This window comes from Tachypleus tridentatus, unplaced genomic scaffold (assembly GCF_004210375.1).
Source record: "Tachypleus tridentatus isolate NWPU-2018 unplaced genomic scaffold, ASM421037v1 Hic_cluster_2, whole genome shotgun sequence".
Taxonomy (NCBI): Eukaryota; Metazoa; Arthropoda; class Merostomata; order Xiphosura; family Limulidae; genus Tachypleus; species Tachypleus tridentatus.
Window position 1 is genome coordinate 22,515,166 of NW_027467782.1, and position 11,863 is coordinate 22,527,028.

Genomic DNA, 11,863 nt, shown 5'->3' on the forward strand with positions numbered 1-11,863 from the left:
AACTGGCTAAAGCACAACCCAAAATGAACCTCCATACTTGGAAAGTCTAGTTAATATTGCATAACTTCAAGTCATAATGAGTACTGAATAAATTACTGAAATTGGGTCACATACTCTAATGGGCCCTTCTAAACAGTTTAGTATATATTCTGTTATTTCCACATAAGTACGTTGATCACTTGACACTGCAAGATATTGGTTGTTAATTTCTATACTTATAGATAATGAATGGCTTAATGCTAATGATTAGGGTATGATTTTATATAATTTAAACATTCTATCGTTTGATTTCAAAGGTATCTCTATGAACATTCTTTGCGTATCCTTTACTGCGGCTGTTTTTACATCAGCCTATCTATAATACATGTAAATTTCTTTTCTATGTGTAGGAATTACAGATTGTAAGTACGGAGGTAACTCACTTTCAATATCGTCTAATACTTTTTCTAATTAACTTGGAGCGATAAAGTATTTACTCAACTTTCTGTCTGCAGCTGCATACAATGCTTGTACTGACTTAGCTAACTTAGTTCCACTATTTCCAACTGTAAATGATAATTGTTGTAAATCAGTATGAATTCTAGAATTGAAAACTAACATTTTAATTCCTGCCTTATGAAACTCAGTTTGTCTTATTCTAGTATGTATCAAACTGTTAGTAATATTTACTAATGCTCTATATCAGGGCTTCCCAACCGGTGGGTCGCGAACCCCAAGGGGGTTCGCGAAGCTTTGGCAGGGGAGTCGCGTAGCCTTGTTAGAAGTAGCTTGGGATAACATTAATTTTATTTCATCAATAACATTTTCATGCTCTTACATTTTTTTTGTTTCGGTGCAAAGCAAAACGTATGCTACATTAGTTCAATGTCATAAGGTGATATTATGGGTGTATGTATGCGTGCCTGTGAGTGAATGTGTATGTGTCTGCAACTGTATGTATGTGTGTACTAGTGAGTAGCGAGTATGTGAGTGTACGCGCATGTACGTATGCTTGTGTGTCTGTTTAGCTGTGATTAAGTGTGTGTGTACTCGCTGTCGACACGTGAGTCACATGTCCGTTGCTGATTGGTGGATGACGAATCGCGCGACTGGCCACGCTCCCTTCCCTCCCAATACTTACCCCATCACTACTCTACCTCCACCCCCCACAAGTAGTCAGTGTAAGATCTACAGTTGCCAAAGCGTTCATTATTCAACACTTTTATTTTATTTTAACAAGGAGATAAGTAAGCAGTAGATGTGAGTTGTGTCCATGGCTAAACGGCGCAGATACTCAGAATGCTACCTCAACATTGGCTTCACCACTGTGCTCGCCAACGACGGCATCGAGAAACCACAGTGTGTTTTGTGCCATGCTGTCCTGAGTGAAGAGTCAATGAAACCATCAAAACTCAAGCGTCATCTCGAGATGAAACATCCAGAACACGCAAAGAAAGGTTTGGATTTCTTCAAACGGCGTGAACGGTGTCTTAAAAGCCAAAGAATCGATAGAAGTGGGTCGTTTCAGCAGCAGAGTGCAGCCGTAGTGGAAGCTTCATATAAGCTTGCATTCGAAATTGCTAAACAAAAAAAGCCTCACACGATTGGAGAAACACTTCTTAAACCCTGCATGATGAAAGCAGTAAATATTATTCTTGGAGAAGCCAGTGCAAAGAAGATGCAGCAAGTATCTCTGTCAAATAATACTATACAGAGGCGCATTTCTAAAATGTCTATGGATGTGAAGGAACAGGTTTTGACTGAAATCAAGGGTTCCTCTTTGTTCTATTTTCAGCTCAACGAGTCAACAGATGTAAGTTCATGTTCTCAGTTGCTTGTCTTCGTGAGATACATTAATTCAGGTGACATCAAAGACGAATTCTTATTCTGCAGTGCACTTGAAACAACAACAAAAGCTGATGATGTCATGGAAAAGTTTCAACTTTTTTTTCAAGACGAAGATCTTCAATAGGAAAATGTGTGTGGGGTTTGTACGGATGGGGCACCGGCTATGCTGGGATCGAAATCAGGATTCCAGTCTAGAGTGAAGAAGCTAGCACCTCAAGCAAAGGGCATCCACTGCATGATTCACCGATATGCTCTCGCCATTAAGACTCTCCCTGCCTCTCTGCAGGAAGTGCTTGAATCTGTAATCAAAATTGTAAATTATGTGAAGACTCAAGCACTCAACACTCGCCTATTCAAAGAACTATGCAAAGACATGAATGCTGACCACGAAGTCCTTCTCTTCTACACAGCAGTACATTGGTTGTCGAAAGGAAACGTTATTAATCGTGTCTTTGAAATGAAAGATGAAATAAAGCTATTCCTGGAGACTCAAGAAAGGAAAGATCTTGTAGCTCACTTCGAAGATGAAGCATGGAACAAAAGGGTTGCGTAACTAGCCGACATTTTTGACCAGGTGAGCAAGCTCAATTTGAAGCTTCAAGGAAGGGAAACACATGTTCTCCTTTTTCAAGATAGTCTTCAGGCCTTTGTTTCCAAACTGTAGAACTTGTGTCGGAAAACCAATCTTGGAAATATTGCTATGTTTGAAAAACTTTGTGGAGTGACGGATGAGTCTCAGATCCAACTGGATCAGTTCCTCAAGGATGAGATAACCGAACATCTTCAGTCTCTAGAAAAGGAAGTCGAGCGTTACTTCCCTGAGCTATCACAGGAACAGGAGGCCCTGGTAAGGAACCCACTTTGTACTGAACTTGATGTATCCAGCATCCCAGATGATATCCAAGATAAATTTCTGAATCTAAAGAACGACTCTTCAGCTCGTGATCTCTTCAAGGTGAAATCCGTGACTCAGTTCTGGTGCGCTATGTATCAGTCATACTCCAAAGTCAGCATGATAGTTTTACGTGTCCTTGTTCCATTTGCTTCTACCTACTTGTGTGAGACAGGATTTTCCACTCTTGTCAATATAAAAACAAACAATAGGAACAGATTGGATGTTGGAGATGACATGAGACTGGCTCTAAGAAACGCTCGGCCACAAATTTCAAAGCTTGCTGCTGAAATGCAACATCAGGCATCTCACTAGCTGGGTTGGATAGCTGTTCAAACCTATGTTAATATTATTTTAAGAAATATATGTTCTTTTTGTGAATTCAGGTTGGACCAATGAGATTTAATTTGCTAATAAATAATTACAGAATTTTAAAATATTTTTTTAGATGTTTCTTTCCCTCTCCTTCACAGAAAATAAAAGAAAAATTAAGCTGCTGATAGTAAGCCCTAAGTAGGGGGTCACATGGGTTTCAAACTTTTAGGTAAGAGGTCGCGAGTGCCAAAAGGTTGGGAATCCCTGCTCTATATAGATACGCTTTTAATTTCCTGTTCATGTAATTCAAGTGTCTGGTTTAATGAATTCATTATAGTCATCTGTTCACCTATTAAATGAATCATTTCTCTGGATACTTGTCTTTGATGTCATACTTTCTTGTTTAATTCACGTAAATCATCTGTGGTTGCAGTTCCTAACAAAACTTTCAGGACATTTCCACCTGCCTCACGTTTCTGTTGAGTCAGATCTGAAATCTAAACGCTATCTTTAATATCCTTTAATCCTAATAACAAATCTTCTATCTCAACAAGATATCGTCTAACTAAAATCTTATACTTCTGAATTAATCCTTCCTGTAAAATCCTCACTAAACGTAAAATACAACACGCAAAACAACTTACAGGCTCATTTTTATTTTGTTTTATAAAACAATTTTTTGTTATGTGGCCAACCTTACCCCATTTAAAACACTACAAGTCCTCGCACTTATTTTGTCCGTCTCGCCAGTTTACTGTTTCATTTGTACTCTTACTTATCATACTTATTACAGACTGCTTGTGCCTGTATATCTGTTGCTCTCTTGTTTCCTTGATTAATCTAATAAGGTTGCTCGTGGGGTATTGGATTCATTAACATCATTCAGAGTTCTATCGCTAAGCGACCTTCGCTCATACTCAGACTTTAGTGTATCTTGGATCATCCTCTAATCTAAGTTCTACGTAATCTATTACCTTGCTCTTGTAGCTTATGTCCAAACACTCGAACAGACTCGCCTTTTTCTTGATTCATATTTCGTAATTGTACCATGATTGTGCTTGGCCTTTCTCGTTTACCATATTCTTCTGTCAGCATACGTGTTACAAACTGAAAATCTACAGTTTCACGCAATGCCTCAATTAAACGTTTTGCTTTTCCTGCTGTTCTTAGTCTCAAAATGTCTGATTTCTGTGCGTCCGTCCAACCAGATATTCTAACAACTTCATTTAATACATCTACAAAACTTTCGACATCCTCGTCGAGCTTACAGTGAAAAAAAGATATCGTGCACGTTAAGTGTGTAGTGCCTTACGAACCTACTTGAGTGAGTGGATCTGACACAGCTTCCACATTATCATCATCCCTTCTGGTAGTAGTAGTGTCTAGTGCCTTACGAACCTGCTTGAGTGGGTGGATCTGACACAGCTTCCACATTATCATCATCCCTTCTGGTAGTAGTAGTGTCTAGTGCCTCCTGCTTGAGTGGGTGAATCTGACACAGCTTCCACATTATCATCAGCCCCTCAGGTAAGAGTAGTGTCTAGTGCCTCATGAACCTACTTGAGTGGGTGTATCTGGTACAGCTTCTACATTATCATCAGCCCTTCTGGTAGTAGTGGTGTCTATGCCAGCAGTAGCCATAGTTACTTATTTAATTTTATTTTCTACTTACCCCACTTAAAGAACCTTAAACTAACTTCTCTACCTCGACTTCTTTCTTTATTTTACCCAACCTGTTGTTATTTACTCCAAAATTATCCTCCAAGACTTCACCAATCACGTAACGGTGAGGAGGCAGGCCAGTGTTTGAATTAGCTTAGCTGTTGGAACTTCGACTGATAGTACATGTTGTTACACGACTTATTTATTTTTAAGTGAGGATGTAGTGGGTGAGTGGAGCACACAGATACTAACTCGAGACTAACTGCCCTCCTCTAGTCTTACACTGCTAAATTAGGCACGGGTAGCGCACATAGCCCACCTTTAGCTTTGCGTGAAATTCAAACCAAACCACGTCGATAGAACAGCAGAATTAGTTGTCATAAAATGGTTAATAAAGAGAAATTATTGTTAATCAAGAGCTTGAAACCATTGATGTTGAATATAAGTACAGTTGGGATTTCAAAGGTATTAAAGATATACCGCTGATGTATTTTCAAGGTAGTTGATGGGGGGAATAATCTTCCAAAACTGATATTTCTCAAATACAGTTGACGAACTAACCGATAGATTGGACCAGATATTTGTTTTTAGTATTTTAAACGATTTATCTACTGAGTAATTAAGAAAGATAAATTAATAGCGGAAACACTAAATATTTTAAAATCCTGTATGGATATAGGTTGACGTACCATAGCGAGTAGAAGACAACTAAAATATAATTTATAGATACATAACATTGAGTAAGAAACTGTCCAATGACTTTGTACTTAGTTATCGAATATCCAGTAAGTTATCTCAGTAAGCAAACCACTTGACCATTGTACAAGGTATCCAGGGTTCAATACCAACCTTACTAGTAAGTGATGTAGGGGTGAAGTTTGTAGAGCACTTGCATAATGTACGACAGATAATATGACATAAAAATGAAATTACCACACCAAGAAGCTTTATTCCAATTAGAGGACAAGACTTTATTTTAGTAACACACATACTAAAACATATAAAATCATAAATTCATTTGAAAAATGAAACTTGAATAAAATTCTGTTCTTCTTCAGACAGAACAGTGTAAAAATAATACATATAGTGTCTTCTTCACAGAGAATTATTGAATAATCAAGTATGTGTTGATAAACCAGGGAGCTACGGACGAAAAGAAAAGACAGAAATACATCACTTCTAATTGTACTACAGTTGGTCAGCTACAGAAATGATACACGTAAAGCAATGTTTCTAATATTGTATTTTTATATTGCACTGATTTCTGAGTTGAGTGGCAATGAAGATATGGTGAATAATGGGAGATTTTTAATTTTATATTATTGGACTAAGTGAGAAATAGAAACCAGTATAAATAAAGAGAGCCAGCAAAATCATAATAAACAAATTTTATCATGAACCACAGCAGTGTTTCATAAAATGGATCACAACAAAACCGTATAGAATGTGACGACGAAAAACACCTTAAATAGTAAATATTCAATTCAGTTCAAACACTTTAAACCCTTTGTTGTTTATTACTAAGACTATACCTACATAAAAAGTTGTAAAAAAGAAAAGCAGTACAAAACGACCCATTTAAAAATGTTATATATAAGGTGAAAGAAGAATTATCAGCCCATAACAGATAAATATATTTATATGTAACATGTAGATATTAAATGCTTTCTACATTATACACTTGGTCACCTCTAGTGGCACAGTGGTACATCTATGAATTTATAACGCTAGACACCGAGTTTCGATACCCATGGTCCCCATGTAATTTTGTGTTTAATTCCAAACAGTCGGTGTTTTTAAGAAGCCAGCCCCTATATTATACATGAAGAGAAGTAGTAAATAAATCAATACACATGATATCAACTTTTATTACACACATCGTAGAATAATTACTTTAAAAGACAAGAAGAAATATTTATTGTGACATTTTAGTCTCATGTTTTATTTGAAAGACTGCTATTGTACTTATAAAATGTTATACTCACGTAGTGGAGGTTGTGTCTTGTATATAGTTTTCCTTTACTATACATACATAATGTCGTTACACGGCAGCTATTAATGTTCACTATATTCTCAAACAAATCTCCATCTGCAGTTTAACATTTTATATTTCAAACAAATGCGATCAAATAGTCAATAGTGCAGTAAATAATCACGAACAGTATCAACTAGGTATTAGTTATGTTTATTATCATTACAATGTATAAAGTTTGCTACCTTACCCAATAATCCTTTGCCCATAATCCAGTATACAAAATAAGATAAATAAAAACTGATAATTTACAAATCTGCAAATAGATGCCATAAAAGGATTAGGAAACAAAGTTCATTTTGAACACACCAAATATAATTAAAGGTAAAAGCATGGAACCAAAATAAGGGTTTCTAGTTTCAGTAAATAATGTTTACAGCATCTCCAATCCGGTTTCCTTGTTTTGTTTACAATCTATATTTGCATATTTTTAAATTCCCATTTTCATATTTATTTTGTCTTAACAAGTACAGCAAGAAATATAGTTTATTTGTCACAAAAGACAGTAGTTTTTACTGGAGAGTTCTGTTTGAAGTTCTTGTGAAGATCACCAGTAAGATTGGTTATATTGAGATACTCTTTAGACTCAGTTTGTTACTATTGTGTTCCAGACAGTAAATATCACGTTGTTCAGTCACCTTGATAATGTAAAACTTGTCCAAAGTGACTATCAGTACCAATATGTTTATTTATTTGTGGATGTTCAGCCGTCCCTAATTTTGAAGTTAATACACTACAAATGAGGCAGCTTGTCAACATCATCCTCTGGTAACTCTTGGACTACTCTTTACCATGGAATATAAAGATAAAAAGTCATAATATAATGCTTAGGGACAACAAGGGACTTGTGCAAAGCACCAAATAAATATAAATTAAACTCTACTTAAAAAGTAGCTTTTGTAAGATAAATTTTAATTTTAAAGATAAACATATGTATATATACACTTTTTGTAAATGTAACCAAGGAAACCGGAACTAGATCGTTTTTGTTCATTTCAGTCAGAATTAATTATATTAATTACCAGTAATAATGTTAACGTAATAGATAAAAATCAAGATTGAGATGAACAAAGTGAATTATAAAGAAAACCAGCAACTCTGAGTGATGAAATAACCATTGTAAGTACTTGAGGAAGACAGAAAAAACAAAGAGATTTTTTTCTAGACTGACTCAAGTTAACCGCTATTAAAGAGTTTGAATATTGACCTTGTAACTGGTATAGTAGAGGACGTTGTTTGACTGACATTAGAAAGTGAACAACCGTCAGACAATTATCTTTTCACGAATCACTGAAAAAAACCTAACGGAAATGCAGTTTCCTCCATGGGAAGAAGTCAAAACATCAGAGAAATGCCCTGCAAGAATGTTCTTTTGAAACGTGAATATGTCCAGCATGGCCAGGTGGCTGGGGCGGGCGACTTGTAATCTGAGGGTTGCGGGTTCGAGTCTCCGTCGAACCAAACATGGTTGTCCTTTCAGCCGTGGGAGCGTTATAATGTGATGGTCAATCCCACTATTTGTTGGTAAAAGAGTAGCCCAAGAGTTGGCGGTAGATGGTGATGACCAGCTGCCTTCCCTCTAGTTTTACACTGCTTAATTAGGGACAGCTACGCAGATAGCCCTCATGTAGCTTTGCGCGAAATTCAAAACAAACCAAACCACGTCAATTTAACTGTAACACGCACTATGCTTGCAACTGTATTTTTCCATATTCAGATATAAAGAAACGAAAGAACAACTTCAACAATGTTTTATCATTTAAAGCGTTAAACGAAAACAACAACTAATTGACATAATTTTTATTTAAGAGAAAAAATTATTTCACTTTCCCTTACTGGCTTCACACACTACTGGGAACTATAGAATAACTTCAGGCTCTTTGCATGAGAGCGTATGTGCGTGTTTTCTTACAGCAAAGCCACATCGGGCTATCTGCTGAGCCCACCGAGAGGAATCGAGCCCCTGATTGCATGAGGGAAATTTACATATTTTCAATGTACAATATTGTTGTACATTATTGGTTCATATAGATTTGAGTTATAGAAAACATGTGAAACACTGAGCGACATATTCTAATTTATTGTGGTTTCAAAGAAAAATCTTATGTTTGGTTAAGTAATAAAACTGAATCGTGTTCTGTTAGGAACTTGTTATCATTCATGTGGAAGTGCTGTTACAGCTAAAATATTCTTATTTAACAGACGATATTCCAATTTATGGTTGTTTAGAACCAAATTCTAATTGGTTAACGTTGACAATGTTTTAATATCTTAATAAAACATATTTAGCATTCTTTCAAATTGTATATGAAAAATGTCTGTAAAATTATTTAACAAATATTGTGTAAAACCTAATCATATGCCACATAAGACAAAGAAACTTCCTTCTGTCAAGAACAAACAAACAAAAAACATGAAAAAGGTCAAAATGATTTGTGGAGGAAACTGGAAGAGATGTTTTATTTTACAATATTTCATTTAAAGGTGAGGACAGAAGTTTAGTTAAAATAATTTATTTGCTATTCATTAAATTTGAATGTTATTTAAGCAAAATAAATGGCTTTTTATGGTTTTGCAAAAGGGATTTATTTGCACGTAACATTTGAAATTAAAATATATTAATAAGTTTTACTTTTCGCAAAATTGTAAAAATTATATTTAAAAGTTTGAAATAACGACAACTCTCTTAAACATGGACTTCAGTTTAAAATAAAATGCATTAGTAGGTATTTAATTCGTTGTTTTAGGCCAATCTATCTTTTCTATTGCTAGAGGTCTTGTACTTTCCCAAAATGTTTTCTTCAATTGTAAAATAAAACTTTATTTAGTACTTGTAGAAGAAAGTTCGTTAATTCTAAACTAGTTTTGTAGATACATATAAAATAATATTACACTGTCTTCACAAAGGTATAGCACATAAGTGGAGAAAGAAAAGGCTGATTATTTTATTCCTATAAGTGAACACTACACTCTTTGTTCCTCGGTGGTTTAACTAAAGTTTACGGACCTACATTATCAAATTACACTGCTAAATTAGGGGCGGCTAGTGCAGATAGCCCTCATGTAACTTTGCGCGAAATTCAAAACAAACAATTACAGTGAAATATATCGAAACAGTTTAACTGTTTATTCGCTAACTGAGAAAGTTGTTAATACATATAGAGAACTCGATGAAACAAACATCGGAATTCCTCAGGATATCGTCTGCGGTTTGTGATTTGGTTTTATTTATCTCTTCCGTTTTTGTTTCTCTTTTATATTTGGTTGGATTTATACAAAGTTTCGTCTAAAGTATGATGTTATAGTTTGCGTTTAGTGGTGTGAGTCCGTAGATATACCGCTGGGGTATCACTGACTGGTTAATACATCAGAAACCTTTTGACGTATTAACTATATTGCTAGTGTTTGACGAGAGGCCTCTTCAACGCCTGAAATGACATATGTAATGTGCCTAACATATAACATATTCTCCTTTGCTTTCAATTATGCGTTCTTATAATTACCACAACATGAAAAGTATCTAAATGTTAATATACTAACTGGAAATAACCAGTCTCAGGATATAAGAAATTCTATGAACTGACTTCCCAGTTTTGTTAAACTGAAATAAGTTTTCCATAATTTAAAATTTATTATTTTAACTTGCTATTTTTATTTTTCATATAAAAGTTTGTTCTACTGTTACAATGTCCACTACTATACAAACACCGATGTCTAGAGATAAACGTTGTCAAACGTTGTGTGTGTGTTTATTATATATTAGTCCCAAGAAAACATTATTTTGGTTTCACAAAAACTAACGTTTTGCACAACTATTATAAGTATCTGCTATTTTTAAAACAAAATTTATAAGCTATTAAACTTTCTGTATAAAGTCTCATATTTTTATAAATATTTTAATTCCATTACACGTCTACTATGTCATGTTTTCAGTTTTGAGGTACCGTGGTATCTGTTCCAATAAAGATGATTCAGTATGTGAAAACGTTAAAATACCCTGTAGTAACATAAAATTAATTACTAAACCAATCTCGGTTCTCGACTGCCTGTGATTTTTGTGATTGGTTGGTAGCAATAAGGTTATACAAACAATGTATTTTATTGGCTGATTCACTGTGATGGCCCGGCATGGCCAAGCGTGTTAAGGCGTGCGACTCGTAATCTGAGGGTCGCGGGTTCACATCCCGGTCGCGCCAAACATGCTCGCCCTCCCAGCCGTGGGGGCGTTATAATGTGACGATCAATCCCACTATTCGTTGGTAAAAGAGTAGCCCAAGAGTTTGCGGTAGATGGTGATGACCAGCTGCCTTCCCTCTAGTTTTACACTGCTTAATTAGGGACAGCTACGCAGATAGCCCTCATGTAGCTTTGCGCGAAATTCAAAACAAACCAAACCACGTCAATTTAACTGTAACACGCACTATGCTTGCAACTGTATTTTTCCATATTCAGATATAAAGAAACGAAAGAACAACTTCAACAATGTTTTATCATTTAAAGCGTTAAACGAAAACAACAACTAATTGACATAATTTTTATTTAAGAGAAAAAATTATTTCACTTTCCCTTACTGGCTTCACACACTACTGGGAACTATAGAATAACTTCAGGCTCTTTGCATGAGAGCGTATGTGCGTGTTTTCTTACAGCAAAGCCACATCGGGCTATCTGCTGAGCCCACCGAGAGGAATCGAGCCCCTGATTGCATGAGGGAAATTTACATATTTTCAATGTACAATATTGTTGTACATTATTGGTTCATATAGATTTGAGTTATAGAAAACATGTGAAACACTGAGCGACATATTCTAATTTATTGTGGTTTCAAAGAAAAATCTTATGTTTGGTTAAGTAATAAAACTGAATCGTGTTCTGTTAGGAACTTGTTATCATTCATGTGGAAGTGCTGTTACAGCTAAAATATTCTTATTTAACAGACGATATTCCAATTTATGGTTGTTTAGAACCAAATTCTAATTGGTTAACGTTGACAATGTTTTAATATCTTAATAAAACATATTTAGCATTCTTTCAAATTGTATATGAAAAATGTCTGTAAAATTATTTAACAAATATTGTGTAAAACCTAATCATATGCCACATAAGACAAAGAAACTTCCTTCTGTCAAGAACAA

The 11,863-nt window shown here is 35.2% G+C and overlaps 1 long non-coding RNA gene across 1 annotated transcript in view; it reads left to right on the plus strand.

Annotated features, from left to right (window-relative positions):
- Nucleotides 1–4,467: 4,467 nt before the first annotated feature.
- Nucleotides 4,468–11,863, plus strand: part of LOC143243394 (uncharacterized) — a 68,264-nt gene continuing 60,868 nt past the window's right edge. Inside the window, exon 1 of the long non-coding RNA XR_013024445.1 lies at nucleotides 4,468–4,561. This is a non-coding gene — a long non-coding RNA (uncharacterized LOC143243394). The remainder of the gene's footprint in view (nucleotides 4,562–11,863) is intronic.